The 17,159-nt window shown below is 35.3% G+C and overlaps 1 long non-coding RNA gene across 1 annotated transcript in view; it reads right to left on the bottom strand.

Annotated features, from left to right (window-relative positions):
* Positions 1-573: 573 nt before the first annotated feature.
* LOC134758304 (uncharacterized) overlaps positions 574-17,159 on the bottom strand; it is a 223,030-nt gene continuing 206,444 nt past the window's right edge. The window contains exon 3 of the long non-coding RNA XR_010133349.1: positions 574-672. This is a non-coding gene — a long non-coding RNA (uncharacterized lncRNA). The remainder of the gene's footprint in view (positions 673-17,159) is intronic.

The following is a 17,159-nucleotide window of genomic DNA, read 5'->3' as shown; positions in this document are numbered from 1 at the left end:
TTCACTGAAGTAATAATATGACAAATGCTCAACAGAATCAACAGAAGCCAGAAGGCAATGAAATAAAATCTTAAAATTTCTGATAAAAACCTTGCAATCTTAAAATTCAATACCCAGAAATTGATGTTTTAAAAGAGCATGAAGATATTTTCAGACAAACAAAAACCAAAACCAATAGCTGCCATTGGATTGGCAGTAAAGTCATTCAGTAAAGGAAATATTAAATGTGTTTAGGCAGAAAGAAAATCATCCAAAGAATGAATAAAAGTGAATAAAATGGCTAGAAATGTTTGTAAATACAAACAAATATTGACTGTTTCAAACAACAATGAGCTAGCCAGGCTAGACTGTGGAGCTTGGGCTTCCAGCACAGTGACCCTGCCCCCGCTTGAAATCTGTAGGTGGGCACAGCTCTGTGTTCCCCTAGAAAACATCCAGAGATGTGTGGCCTCCCACCCCTACTGCTCCTAATCAGGCAAGACTTACCAACATGGGAAGTCCCTAAGCAGGAGAGTAGCCCCCATTCTCAGAACACTGAGAGGGTTGAGATACCCATGTTCTTGGGCTGGTGGAGGAATGGGGCATGCCTACCTTCACAGGGCCAGACTGGGAAGAATGCGTCCTGTCAGCCATCCATGGCCACTGTCTGAGGGAGTCCCACAGCCTGGAGGCCTGGAACACATTAAAAAGTGATATGGTTTGGCTGTGTCCTCACTCAAATCTCATCTTGAATTGTAGGGTACCTGGTGGGAGGTAATTGAATCATGGGGGCTGTTACCTCCACGCTGCTGTCATGATAGTGAGTTCTCACAAGATTTGGAGGTTATATGAGGGGATTTCCCCACCTTTGCTCTGCACTTCTCCTTGATGCTGCCATGTGAAGAAGGACTTGTTTGCTTCCCCTTCTGCCATGATTGTAAATTTCCTGAGGCCTCCACAGCCATGCTCAACTGTGAGTCAATTAAACTTCTTTCCTTTATAAATTACCCAATCTTGGGTATGTCTTCATTAGCAGTGTGAGAACAAACTAATACAAAAGAAAATGTGGGTGTGCTATCAGTGATCAGTGGTGGCTAATTTAAAGCTTAAGAGTAGACCTGGTGAGGGACAGTCATCCATTTTCTTCCTGATCACACAGCATAAGTGAACATGTTGAAATGCAGAAGAGCCATGTGGCTGAATAAGAGCCTATCTGTCAGCTGTCATTCTTAAGCACCACCTACTGTATCACGGTCCAAATTACAATGCCAAAAATATTTTGCCAGTACACAGTGCCTGTAAAACCTAAGGAAATCTTCAGCCACAAATTGAGATCCTTTATAGATCCTTGACCTTTTGAAAGCATCCAGAAATGAAGCCAATTGACTACACTCAACCTACATCACAGTTAAAGAAACACTAGCCCTCTCAGATGAGAAATAATAAGTGAAAGAATTCTGGCAATTTAAAAAGCCAGTGTGTTTTTTTACCTTCAAACACACTAGCCCCCCCAGCAATGGTTCTTAAACAGATTGAAATGACTGAAATGACAGATATAGAATTCAGAATCTGGACATCAAAAAGCTCATCAAGAACCTGGAGAAAGTTGAAACCCAATCCAAGGAAAACAAGGAACCCAGTAAGAAAGATCCAAAAGTTGAAAGACAAAACAGCCATATTAAAAAAAGAACCAAACTGAACTTCTAGAATTGAAGAATTCACTATTACAAAGATTTCATAATATAGTCATAAGCATTAACAGAAAAATAGACCATGATGAGAAAATATTCTCAGACTTGAAGACTAGTTCTTGAAATTAACCCAGACAAAAATTTTTAAAAAAGAATTTTAAAAAATGAATAAACCTCTAAGAATATAGGGTTATATAAAGAGACCAAATCTATGACTTACTGGCATTCCTGAGAGAGAAGGAGAGAGGGAGAGAGAGTAAGAAACTTGGAAAACATAGTTGAGGATACAGCCCATAAAAATTTTCCCAATATGGCTAGAGAAGTAGACATACAAATTCAAGAAATACAGAGAACCCCTGTGAGATACTATGAAGGCAAATGTCTCCAAAACACACAGTCATCAGATTCACCAATGTCAACACTCACAAAAAGTCTTAAAAGCAGCTAGAAAGAAAGTTCAGGTCACTTACAAAAGGAACCCTATTAGGTTAGCAGCAGATCTCAGCAGAAACTTTACAATCCAGAAGAGATTAGGGGCCTATTTTCAGCATCTTCAAAGAAAATTTCAACCATGAATTTTATATTCTTCTAAATGAATCTTCATAAAGGAAGGATAAATTAAAACATTATCAAAAAAGCAAACACCAAGGAAATTTGTTACCACTATACCAGCCTTAAAAGGGGTCTTTAAGGGAATGCTAAACATAGAAATGAAAGATTGATACCTGCTACCACAAAAAACACACAAGCACATAGCACACAGACAATATAAGACAATTATACGATCAAGTTTACAAAACAACCAGCTTACAACACAATGACTGGATCAAAATCTTGCATATCAATACTAATGTTGAATGTAAGTGGTCTAAACACCTGCTTAAAAGGCACAGAGTGGCAAGGTGAATAAAAAACATGACCCAACTGTCTGCTGTCTTCAAGAAACCCATGTCACATGTAACATCACTCACAGGCTTAAAGTAAATGGATGGAGAAACAAAAAAGAGGGAAAAACATAAAAGAGCAGGAGTCATCATTCTCATACCAGATAAAACAGGCTATAAACCAACAATGATCAGGAAGACCAAAGAAGGGCATTAAACAATAATAAAGGGTTCAATTCAACAAGATGACTTACCTATCATAAATATGTATGCATCCAACATAGGAGCACCCAGAATCATAAAACAAGTTTTTCTTAACCTATGAAAACACATACACAGTCATACAATAATAGCAGGGGAATTCAATACCCTACCAATAGAATTAGACACACAAAAAAATTGAGGAAGAAAAATAACAAAGAAGTTCAGAAGTTCAGAACTTAAACTCAACATTTGACCAATTGGACATCAGAGACGTCTACGGAATACTCTACCCAACAATACAGCATTCTTCTCATCCACATATGAAACATATTCTAAGATTGACCACATGCTCAGTCATAAAGCCAGTCTCAATAAATTCAATAAATTCAAAAATGTAGAAATTATACCAACAACATTCTTGGACCACAGTGCAGTAAAAATAGAAATTATTAAAAAGAACAACTCTCAAAACTATGCAAAAACATGATAATTAGAAACTTGCTCCTAAATAATTCTTGGGTGAACAACAAAATTAAGGTGGCAATAAAAAACTATTTGAAATTAATGAAAACAGAGACTCAACTTACCAAACTAATTGGGTTGCAACTAAAGCAGTGCTAAGAGGAAAGTTTACAGTGCTAAATGTCTCCATCAAGCAGTTAGAAAGATCTCAAATTAACAACGTAACGTCACACTTAGAGGAACAAGAAAAAAAAAAAAAACTCCAAAGATAGCAAAAGAAATAAATAAACAAATCAGAGAAGATCTTAATGTAATTGAGATGCAAAAGTCCATTTTAAGCTCAATGAAACCAAGAGTCAGTTCTTCAAAAGAATAAACATGATTGATAGAATGCTAACTGGATTAACAAAGAAGAAAAAAGATTAAAACAAACACAATTAGAAATGACAAAGATGGCATTACAAACAATCCCAAAAAATACAAAATATCTTCAGAGCCTGTTACGGAAACACACAACCTCACAATATTGAACCAGAAAGAAAGTGAGAACCTGAACAGACTAATTACAAGTTCCACAATCTGAATCAGTAATAAAACAATCTCACAACAACAGCAACGACAACAACAACAAATGGACCAGATGGATTCACAGCCAAATTCTACCAGAAGTGCAAAATACTGACAACAATCCGTCTGAAAGTATTTCAGAAAATAAGGAGGTAGGACTCCTCCCTAACTCATTTTACAAAGCCAGCATCATCCTGATACCAAAATCTGGCAGAGACAAGATAACTTCAAGCCAATATTCCTAATGAACATAGGTGTAAAAACCTTAACAAAATCCTGGCAAATCAACTACAGCAGCACATCAAAAAGTTACTTCAGCATGATCAAGTGGGCTTTATTCCTGGGACACAAGATTGGTTCAACATATACAAATCAATAAATGTGATTCTACATAAACAGAATCAAAAACAAAAATTACATTATTATCTCAATAGATGCAAAGAAAAGCCTTTGATAAAACTCAACATCCTTTCAGGACAAATCCCCCAACAGGCTAGGCATTGAAAGAACGTACCTCAAAATAGTAAGAGCCATCTATGAGAAACCCACAGCCAACATCATACTGAATGGGCAAAAGCTAAAACTATTCCTCTTGGGAACCAGAACAAGACCACTCTCGCCACTCCTATTCAACATAATTCTGGAAGTCTTAGCCAGAGCAATCAGGCAAAAGACAGAAATAAAATGATTTTAAATAGGAAAAGGAGTAAAACTATCTTTGCTGATGACATGATCCTATACATAGAAAAAGCTAAAGACTCTAACGGTCTCCTGGATAAGATAACAATTTCAGTGACGTTTCAGAATATAATATCAGTGTAAAAACATCAGTAGTATTTCTATACCCTAATAACATTCTAGCTGAGAGTCAAATCACAAACACAATCCCATTTGCAATAGCCACCAAAAATGAAATACCTAGAAATACACAGAAACAAGGAGGTAAAACGTCTGTACAAGGAGAACTACAAAACACATCTGAAAGAAATTAGAGATGACAAAAATAAATGGAAAAACTACTCCATGCTCATAGATTAAAAGAAACAATAACATTAAAATGCCAAACTGCCCAATAAAATGTACAGTTTCAGTGCTATTGTTATCAAAATGCCTCTTTTTTTCACTGAATTAGAAAAAAAAAACTATTCTAAAATTCACATGGAACCCAAAATAAACCCAAACATCCAAAGCAATCGTAAGCAAAGGGAATAAAGCTGCAAGTATCACATTACTCACTTCAAACTATACTATAAGGCTACAGCAACCAAAACAGTATGGCATTCATACAAAAACAGATATGTAGACCAATGAAACAGAATACAGAATCCAGAAATAAAGCCACACACCTCCAACCATCTGATCTTTGACAAAGTCAATGAAAATAGCAATGGGGAAAGGACTCCCGATTAAATAAATGGTGCTAGGATAGGTGGCTAGCCATATGCAGAAGAATGTAACTGGTTCTCTACCTTTCACCATATACAAAAATTAACTCAATATGGATAAAATATTTAAGTGCAAGACCTCAAACTGTAAAAATCCTGGAAGAAAATCTAGTAAATACCCTTCTCGATATTGGTTTTGGGAAAGAATTTATGGCTAAGCTCTCTAAAGCAATTGCAACATAAACAAAAATTAACAAGTGATACCTCATTAAACTAAAGAACTTTTGCATAGTAAAATAAATTATCAACAGAGTAAACAAACAGGCTACAGATTGGGAGAAAATATTTACAAACTATACATCTGAAAATGATCTAATATCCAGAATCTACAAGGACATTAAACATCAACAAGGAAAAATCAAATAACACAATTAAGAAATGGGCAAAAGACTTGAACAGATACTTCTCAAAAGATACATGCAAGCAGCCAACAAACATATGAAAAAAAAGCTCAACATCACTGATCAGAGAAATGCAAATCAAAACAATAATTATATACTAGTCAGAATGGAAATTAGTAAAAAGTCAAAAAATAACAGATGCTGGCAAGGCTGTGGAGAAAAGGAAATGCTTATACACTGTTGGTGGGAATACAAATTAATTCAGGCACTGTGGGGAGCAGTTTGGAGAATTTAAAAAAAATTTAAAACAGAGCTACCATTTGACACAGCAATTCCATTACTGGGTATACACTCAAAGGAAAATAAATTGTTCTACTAAAAAGACACATGTACTTTTGTGTTCATCTCAGTGCTATTCACAATAGTAAAGACGTGGAATCAACCTAGGTGCCCATTTGTATTAGTTTTCTCTTGTACTGCTATAAAGTAATACGTGAGTCTGGTTACTTTATAAAGAAAAGAGGTTTAACTGGCTCATAGTTCTGTGGGTTGTAAGGGAAGCATGACGGCTTCTGGAAAGGCCTCAGGAAACTTTCACTCATGGCAGAAGGGTAATGGAAAGCAGGCATGTCTTACATAGCCTGAGCAGAAGAAAGGGAGTGAGATGGGGTCGGGGGACACCACATATTTTTAAACAACCAGATTTCATGAGAATGCTATCAGGAAAACAGCACCAAAGGGTTGGTTCTAAACCATCCATGAGAACTCCATCCCCATGATACAATCACCTGCCAGCAGGCCCCACTTCCAACACTGAGGATTACAGTTTGACATGAGATTTGGACAGGGACAGAGATGCAAACCATATTAACATCATCAGTGGATAAGATAAATAAAATGTGGTACATATACATGGAAGACTACACGACCATGAAAAAGAGTAAAATCTTGTCCTTATTAGCAACATGGATTCAGCTGCAGGCCATTATCATATGCAAATTAACATAGAAACAGAAAACCAAATACTGCATGTTCTCACTTATAAAAAGGAAATAAACATTGAATATACATGGACACAAATAGGAGAATAATAGACACTGAGGACTGCTAGAGGAGAATGGTGGGGAGAGGATCTTGTGCTGAAAAACTACCTGTTGGGTTCTATGCTCAGTACCTGGGTGATGGAACCATCCATAACCCAAACCTCAGAATTATGAGGTATACCCATGTGAGATACCTATGCATGTACTCCCTGAATCTAAACTAAAATAAAAATAAAAAAGATTCAAATGGAAAAAACATAAAATATATTTAAAAACCAACAATGAATATTGTTGGTTTATATAAGTAAAATTAAAACATATTACAACACTAGCTCATGTATCAGGAAAAGGAGAAAAAGAAATTAAAGTGTTTTAAACATTGTAAAAATCAATTTATATTAGACTGTATTAAGGCAAGGATTCATGTTACAATCTCAAAACAATGACTAAAATAAAAGCAACTTCATACACATTTATAATCTAAACCTAGTATCTAAACAGTAAAAGAAAGATAGTTTAGCTAAATAAATGTCTAACAATGAAGAATTGAGCACAAAAATATACACGTTCATGATAGAGGAATAGTTCAAAGATACAATGGTCAATTAACCAGAAAGAAATAGTGATTCTAAAATGGCATGCTCCAGTAACTCACTTAAAAATATCAAATAAAGTAAAAACTCACAGCACTAAAAAGAAATACATACATCTGAATCATAGTGGGAATTTTAACACACCTCTCATTATCTGAGAACAAATGCACAAAAACATCAATAAATATATAGAAATATACATGGTTTAATTGACAAATACAGAACACTGAACTCAAGAACTTCAAAATACACTTCCTTTTTCAGATCACAGAGAACATTTACCAAAACTTACTATATTGTATGACAAAGAGCATGTGCAAACAAATATCAAAGGTGTGAAAAGTTGAAGAGATATTCTTTGACAAAAGTAGAATTAAGCTAGAAGAAAATGACAAAAATATAACTAAAAAAATCCACATATTTAGGAAAAAAAGTAACATCCTTGCAGTGTTTGTTAATTTAGATAAAGCCATAATTTAATATCATCAATAGTGATGCTAGAAGTTATTGTTTACTATAGGCCAGACACTTTTTCAATTTTAGAGAAATGTATATCTACTCATTAAATTAAACATTTTCCGGAGAAAACAAGGAGATAATCATGGTAAATAATAATACTAATATTTATTTAGCACTTAACATTGCCCAGCATTGTCAAGTAATAATTTCACAAGAATTACCTTACCTAATTTTCTGAGTAGAAAGATAATAGAAACATTATCATTGACACTTTTCAAATGAGAAATTCAAAGTTACGATTAATTGAATAATTTTCTTAACGTTTTCTGTGAGTAGCAACATTGCTAGAACACAGGCTGCATGACTGTCGATTTTATATTCACGCATCTGTTATTTAAAATTCACTTCTTTTTTTGAAACAGGATCTCCCAGGCTGGAGTGCAGTGGCAGAATCATGACTCACTGCAGCATTTACCTCCTTGGCTCAAGCTATCTTCCCACAGTAACCTCGGAAGGAACTGGGATTACAGGTGTTTGGCACCAGCTATTGTTTTAGTATTATGTTTATTTTTGGTACAAAAGAGGTCTTGCTATCTTGTCCAGGCTGGTTTCGAACTCCTAGGCTCAAGTAATCCTCCTGCCAGTCTCCCAAAATGCTGAGATTACAGGCATGAGCCAACATGCCTGGCCTAAAATTCACTTTTGATTTAAAAAAAAAAAAAAACCCGCAAATATCCACTCAAAATAAAGTGTAGCAACATTTAAGTAGTCTATCCTAAACTAATAACAACCATCATGTTTAAAGGCAAGTTACTGGAAAAAGTCATGTCAAAGTCAGCACAGGGAAATTTTGTTATGATTCTCCATACTGTCCAATATAATTAAGTTAAAATTTTAAAACATGTTATAAATAGTGAACATTTAAACAAAACATAATTGTAAATATTATAAGTGTACACCTCTCAAAAAATCAATGGAACAATTATTTGAATTAATAAAAGAATTTAGAACACGAACAATTATGAGATATTTGAAAGAATAAGAGCCTTCTTGTATACCAATATTAGCCAGGTAGAAAATATTTTCAAGACAAAATACCCTATTGAATTAGTGACAGAAATATAAGCAACTAAAATAAATATTAAAAGAGACATATGATACCATCATGAGAATGTTGACAGAAAATCAATGGAGGACATGAAGAAGATGGTGATTAAATTAATAAATACAGAATTCTAGATTAACTTATATATTTTATGACAGTCAGAAACTCTAGTAGAATTATTTTTCTTATTAAAAAAATCTATGTGAAAAATTTGTCCGGAAAACACTCTTCACAAGTTAAAATTAAATTTGAAAAGAGGAATAATAAAAGAAGACTTTCTTTACCAAATATTGAAATAATTGCTTAAAGCTGCCATAATTAAAGTTTTCTTATTGGAGAAGTAAGCAACATATTATTAAAGCTAGACAGAGCAGAAATAGACAAATACATCTATTAATTTAATGTATGACTAAAATTAAATGACAATGAATGGTGTTCAAACAACTCCCTGATCCTTTGGAACAGAATTGATTCCCAACTCATGACTTGTACCAAAATTAAAACTTAAAAAGCTAGCATGAAAAATTTAAATATAAAGTATACAACCATAAAAGTACTTCTATTTAAATGAGAAATTTAATTTTGGTATGTTAAGTATGACAATAAAGGCAGAAATAATAATTCAAGTTTAGATAAAAGGCAAAAAATAAAATTGAGTACAAAAAATTAAACATTTTTTGAAAAATTGAAATTAAATAAAAAAAAAAGGTTTTCATTTTTAAATTTTTCCTTTACTAAGAGAGGAGGTGGTGTAATACAGCCAAATAGAAGTCTTCGCTGATTGTACTCCCCACTGCAACATCAAATTTAACAACAATGTACAGAAAAAAAAATCACCTTCAAAAGAATAAAAAATCAGGTGAGCAATTATAGTAACTGATTTTAATTTTATATTGATGAAAGAGGCATTGAAGAGTGATGAAAGACAGTCTTGAGTGGCCAACACCATTCCTCCCCCGCCCTCCAGCAGTGGCCATGTGGTGTAGAGAATCTGCATTTGGTGGTGGGGGACTGCAGTAATGCAGTAATTGTGGGAACTATGCACTGGAACATAGTGCTGCCCTGTCACAGCAAAAAGTATCGTCAGGCAGAACTCATCCAGCGTCCAGGGAGGGAGCATTTAGATGAGCCCTAACCAGAGGGGAATTGCACATCTCAGTGGATAAAACTTGAGTTTCTGCAAGCCTTGCCATTGTAGGCTATACTACTCTGGGATCCTAAATAAACTTGAAAGGCAGTCTAGGCCACAATGACTGTAACTCTTAGGCAAGTCTAGTGACGTGCTGGGTTCAAAGCTAGTGGACTCCGGGGGCGTGCAAACTAGTGAAACACCAGCCAGGGCAAGTAAGGGAGTACCTGCACCCTTTTTCCAACCCCATGCAGTGCAGCTCATAGCTCTGAATGAGAGTCCTTTGTTCTGCTTGACAAAAGGAGATGGAAGAGTAAAGAGAACTTTGTCTTGCAACTTGGGTACTAGCTCAGCCACAGTAAGATAGGGCACTGGGAAGACTTGTGAGGCCCGCATTGCAGGCCCTATTTCTGAGACTACATTTCTAGCACACCCTGGAATAGAAAGGAACCCACTGCCTTAAAGGAAAGGACCCAGTCTTGGCAGGATTTGTCAATTTCCGAATAAAATGTCCTTTGGCCCTGAATAATCAGCAGTGGTACCCAGACAGCACTTACCCTGTGCCTTGCACAAGACTCTAAGATGTTCAGTTTTCTGGTGTGACCTAGCACAATCGCAGCTGTAGTGGCTGAGGAGTGACTACTTTTGCTTGAGAAAAGTGGAGGGAAGACTAAAGGGGACTTAGTCTTGCATCTTAAGTACCAACTCCACCACAATGGGGTATAACATTAAGCAGGCTTTTGGGGTCCCAGATTCCAGGCCTTGGATTTCGGATGGCATTTCTGGACCTTCCCTGGGCCAGAGGGGAGCTCATTGCCTTGAAAGGTGAGTCTCAGGCAAGACAGCATTCACCAGAAGCTGACTGAAGAGCCCTTGGGCCTTAAGTGAAAATTGACAGTAGCATGGCAATATTGTGCATGGGCTCGAGATGGTGGTGGCCACAGGGAAAGACTCCTCTGCCTGTGGAAAGGGGACAGAAGAGTAGGAACAGCTTTGTCTTGTGGTTTAAAGACCAGTTAAACTGCAGTAGAACAGAGCACCAGGTAAGTTTTTAAGGTTTCTGACTCTACACTTTGCTTCCTGGGTGGCATATCAGGAACAATATGAGGCCAGGGAATCTTGCAACCCTGAAGGAAACAACATAAGCCTGGCTGGCTTTGCCACCTGAAGATTGTAGAGCCTTAGGACTTTGAGTAGACATAGGTGGTAGCCAGGTAGTGATCACAGTGATCCTTTAGATCCGGCCCATACCAGAGTAGTGGCCACACGGATGCTTGAGTCACCCCTCCCCCAGCTCCAGGTAGCTCGGCACAGAAAGTGAGATTCCATTTATTTAGAGGAAACTAAGGGAAGAGAATAAGAGTCTCTGCCTGGTAATACAGATAATTCTTGCAGATGTTATTCAAGACTACCAAGGTGGTACTTCTGTGAGTCTGCAAGAGCCACAATGTTACTGGGCTTGTGTTGGCCCCTGCTGCAGATATTGCAGCAGTGATCAAAAACTTGGATTACAAAACCCGAGTCCCTTTGAATATCTGGAAAGCCTTCCAAGGAAGGATGGGTATAAGCAAGCCCAGACTGTGAAGATTACAATAAATACATAACTGTTCAATGTCCAGACACAAATGAATATCCTCAAGCATCAAGACCATTCAGGAAAACATGACCGCATCAAATAAACATAATAAGACCCCAGGAACCAATCCCAGAGAAAGAGAGAGAGAGAGAGAGAGAGAGAGAGAGAGAGAGAGAGAGAGAGAGAGAGAGAGAGAGAGAGAGAGAGAGAGAGAGAGAGAGAGAAAGAGAGAGAGAGAGGTGGCTTTTCAGAGAATTCAAAGCACCTGTTTTGAGGAAACTCAAAGAAATGTAAGATAACATAGAGAAAGAATTCAGAATCCTATCAGATAAATTTAACAAAGAGATTGAAACAATTAAAAAGAATCAAGCAGAAATTCTGGAAGTGAAAAATGCCATTGACATACTGAAGAATGCATCAGAGTCTCTTAATAACAGAATTGATTAAGCAGAAGAAAGAATTAGTGAGCTTGAAGGCAGACTATTTGAAAGTCAAAGGAAACAAAAGTCAGAGGGAACAAAAGAAAGAATAAAAAAGGTTGAAGCATGCCTACGAGATTTAGAAAATATCTTCAGAAGGCCAAATCTAAGTTACTGGCTTTACAGAGGAGGGAGAGAGAGAGATATAGAGGTAGAAAGTTTATTCAAAAGGATGAAAAGAGACCTTTCCAAACCTGGAGAAGAATACCTATATTTAAGTAAAGAAGGTGATAGAACACAAAGCAGATTTAATCCAAAGAAGGGATTTAATAATCAGTCTCCCAAAGATCAAGGTAAAGAAAGGATCTTAAAAGTAGCAAGTGAAAAGAAACAGATAATATACAATGGTGCACCAATATGTCTGGCAGCCGACTTTTCAATGGAAACCTTACAGATCAGAATAGAATGCCATGATATATTTGAAGTGCTGAAGGAAAAAAAACCCTTTTTACCCTAGAATAGTATATCAGGCAAAAATACCCTTCAAACATAAAGAAGAAATAAATACCTTCTCAGACAAACAAAAAGCTAAGGGATTTCATCAACACCAGAGCTGTTTTACAAGAAATGCTAATAGGAGTTCTTAAATCTGAAAGAAAATAATATTAATGAGCAATAAGAATCACCTAAAGGTACAAAACTCACCAGCAATTGTAAGTACACAGAAAAACACAGGATATTATAATGCTGTAATTGTGGTGTATAAACCACTCATATCTTAAATAGGAAGACTAAAAACTGAACTGATCAAAAATAATAACTACAACAACTTTTCAAGACATAGGTAGTCCAATAAGATACAAACAGAAACAAAATGTTTAAAAGTGAGGGAATCCAGTTGATGTGTAGAGTTTTTATTAATTTTTTATTTGTATGTCTGTTAGTTTGTGCAATCAGTGTTATGTTGTCATCAGTTTAAAACAATGGATTATAAGAACTTATTTTCATGCTTTATGGTAACCTCAAATAAAAAATATACAACATACATACAAAAAATAAAAAGTAAAATATACCACCAGAGAAAATCACTTTGTCTAAAAGGAAGACAAGACAGAAGGAAAGAAGGAAGAGAAGACCACAAAAAAAAAAAAAAAACAGAAAACAACCAACAAAATAGCAAAAGTAAGTCCTTATTTATCAATAAGAGCATTGAATGAAAATGGACTAAACTCTCCAATCAAAAGACATGGAGTGGCTAAATCGATAAAAAAAAATGAAACTCAATGATCTTTTGCCTACAAGAAACACACTTCACCTATAAAGACACACATAGACTGAAAATAATGTGATAGAAAAAGATATTCCACACAAATGGAAACAAAAAAAGCAGCAGTGGCCACACTTATATCACATAAAATAGATTTTAAGACAAAAACTATAAAAAGAGACAAAGAAGGCCATTATATAATGACAAAGTGGTTAATTTAGCAAGAGAATATAACAATTGTAAATATATATGCACCCAACACTGGAGCAATAAATAAGCAAATATTATGAGAGCTAAAGAGAAAGAGATAGGCCTCAATTACAATAATAGCTTGAGACTTTAACATCTCACTTTTACCTTGGAAAGATCATCCAGACAGAAAATCAACAAAGAAACATCAGATGTAAACTGCATTTTAGACCAAATGTACCAAATAGATATTTACAGGACATTTCATTCAATGACTGCAGTATACACATTCTTTTCCTCAACACATGAATCATTGTCAAGGATAGACAATATGTTAGCCCACAAAACAAGTTTTAATACATTCCAAAAAACTGAAACAATATCAAGCACCTTCTCTAATCACAATGGAATAAAATTAGAAGCCAATAACAGAGGAATTTTGGAAACTATACAAACACATGAAAATTATACAACATGATATTGAATGATCAGTGGGTCAATGAAGAAATTAAGAAGGAAATTGAAAAATTCTTGAAACAAATGATAATGGAAACACGACACGTAAAAACCTACAGGATACAGCAAAAGCAGTACGAAGAGAGATTTATAGCTATATGCAACTACATCAAAAAAGTAGAAAAACTTCAAATAAACAGTCTAACCATGTATCTTTAAAAAACTAGAAAATAGGCCAGGTGTGGTGGCTGACATCTGTAATCCCAGCACTTTGGGAGGCCGAGGCAGGTGGATGACAAGGTCAGGAGATCAAGACCAGCCTGGCCAACATGGTGAAACCCCGTCTCTACTACAAATACAAAAAAAATTAGCTGGGTGTGGTGGTGTGCGCCTGTAATCCCAGCTACTTGGGAGGCTGAGGCAGGTGAATCACTTGAACCAGGGAGTCCTAGGTTGCAGTAAGCTGAGATTGCACCACAGCACTCCAGATTTGCAACAGAGCCATACTCTGTCTCAAAGAAAAAAAAAAAAAAACCTAGAAAATAAAGGGCAAACCAAACGAAGGATCAGTAAAAGAAAAGAAATAATAGAGAACAGAGCAGAAATAAATTAAATTGAAATGAAGAAAACAATACAAATGATGGATGAAATGAAAAGGTGGTTTTTGAAAAGATAAATAAAATTGACAAACTTTTAACCAAACTAAGAAAAAAGACAGAAGACTCAAATAAAATCAGAGATGGAAAATGAGACATTAAAACTGATACTGCAGAAATTCAAAGGATCATTAGAGGTAACTATAAGCAATTATTTGCCAATAAATTGGAAAACCTAGAAGAAAAGGATAAATTCCTAGACACATATAAACCACCAAAATTGAGCCATAATGAAATTTAAAAACTGAACAGACAAATAACAAGCCTTGAGATTGAAGCCATAATAAAAAGTCTCCTAGCAAAGAAAAACCTGGGACTTGGTGGCTTTACTGCTAAAATTTACCAAACATTTTAAGAATAAATAATACCAATCCAACTCAAATTCATTCTATTACACCAGCATTACCCTGATACCAAAACCAGACAAAGACACATAACAAAAAAGAAAAGAAAAGAATACTACAGGCAATCCCTGATGAACATAGATGCAAAAATCCTCAACAAAATTCGACAACACACTAAAATGATCATTTGTCATGACCAAGTTATATTTATTCCAGAAATTCAAAGATGCTTCAATATATGCAAATTAATGAATGTGATACATCATGTCAGCAGAATGAAGGCCATGAATCATATGAGTATTTCAAGTGATTCTGAAAATCAGAGAAGAAAAATTTAACACCCCTTCATAATAAAAACCCTCAAAAAACTTGTGTAGAAGGAACATACCTCAACATAATAAAATTCATGTACAACAGACCCACATTTAGTATCATGCTAAATAGGAAAAACTGAAAGTCTTTCTTCTAAGATCTGGAACATGACAAAGATGTCCACTATCACCACTGTTATTCAACATAGTACTGAAAGCTCTAGCTAGATCAATCAGACAAAATAAAGAAATAATGGGCATCCAAATCGGAAAGGAGAATGTAAAATTATCCTTCTTTGCAGATAATATCTTATATTTGGAAAAAACAAAAGATTACAACAAGAAATACTATTTGCACTAATAAATTCAGTAAAGTGGCAGGATACAAAATCAACATACAAAAATCAGTAGCATTTCTATATGCCAACAGCAAATATTAAAAATGTGAAAAAGAAACTAAAATGCAATCCCATTTATAGTAGCTTAAAATAAAATTAAATTCATAGGAAGTAACTTAACCAAAGAAGTGAAAGATCTCTACAGTAAAAACTATAAAACACTGAGGAGAGTAATTCAAGAGGATACAAAAATATGGAAAGATATTTCATTCTCTTGGATTTGAAGAATCAATATTAAAATGTCCATACTACCCAAAATGATCTACATATTCAATGCAATCTCTATCAAAATACCGATGACAGCCTTCACAGAAATAGAAAAAACAGTTCTAAAATTTATATGGAACCACAAAAGGCCCAGAATAGTCAAAGCTATTCTGAACAAAAAGAACCAAACCAGAGGAATCACATTATCTTACTTCAGATTATACTACAGAGCTATAGTAACCAAAACAGGATGGCAGGATGGTAGTGGCATAAAATTAGACACATAGACATCTCTTTTTATAGGAATCAGTAGTAGAAAAGGAACAAGATGGTCTCTTTCCTAAAACTCTTCAACTTTTTGTCCTCTTAGCCCATTGAGTTTACGTACTAAGCCTATGCAATAAAAATGTGGTTATCTGCTACATGAGAGGTTTTTGGCCTCTACCAAGATAAGATTACACTGCTTTTATCCTTATGAGGCTACTCCTTCAATGGCAACCTGAATATTTTCAGGTTTTATCCTTGGACCAACTTTGTGATTTATACTCACCTCATAAAGTTATGAAATGGTTTGGGAATATACATCATATAATCAACTTCAAGGTCAGCCTTTTTAACCAAAGTTGACACTGCCCTTCCTGTTACACTTTTCACTCCAAATTTTGGCCAGCCACACTGTCAATGGAGCTTGTAGGAAATTTATTTATCAGATGAAATGACAGCATTAAGATACTTCAATAGTAAAGTATACAAGGACAATCCAGTAGTACAACATGTAAAACACAAAAATGTTTCCATCTGAATATAAACTATCCTACTAATAAATTTATGAAGAGAAATAAAGCTATAGATATAACACTTTGGAAGTTAAAGATCAAAAATAATAAAGTCCAAACTTTAATTATTTTTATCTGTATGCTTAAAAGAATCTAGCTTTCCACAGTTTCATATTCTGCACAGCCTCTGCCAGAGATATTTTTGGTGACTGATGGCATTGGGGTTTCATCAGCAGCTGTAACCTGGACTGTCTTTCAAAAAGTTCTGTATACTTTCTTCAGTCGCATATGTTAACTTATTTCCAAGACTCTGATGTTTCTAACCTTTTAAAGATTTCAGAGAATTAATGGGACACATGAGATTTTCACAGTCCTGGCCCTGCAGTCATCCAATTGGAGAATGAGCCAATCCTCTTTCGCAAGGGCAGTTATCCCAGACAAGTTCACGTTCCAAGAAGCCAGATCAGTGTTTCCAGAGGCCGTGGCAGATACTTGGTGGCATTGGGGTAAGGACGATGAATGGAGAAAATGTGGTTGTCACCATTATTGGAATATGGGTTAGTTGTCTTTTTCTGGAATTTACAATCTGTAAACTTAACTTCATATTGGAGAAATCTCTGTGTAAATGATTCATTTTAACAAGGCCAATTTACCCTGT

The sequence above is a fragment of the Gorilla gorilla genome, chromosome 3 (assembly GCF_029281585.2).
Source record: "Gorilla gorilla gorilla isolate KB3781 chromosome 3, NHGRI_mGorGor1-v2.1_pri, whole genome shotgun sequence".
NCBI lineage: Eukaryota > Metazoa > Chordata > Mammalia > Primates > Hominidae > Gorilla > Gorilla gorilla.
The sequence above is the reverse complement of the archived record's forward strand: the minus strand, read 5'-3'. Positions and strand labels throughout refer to the sequence as shown.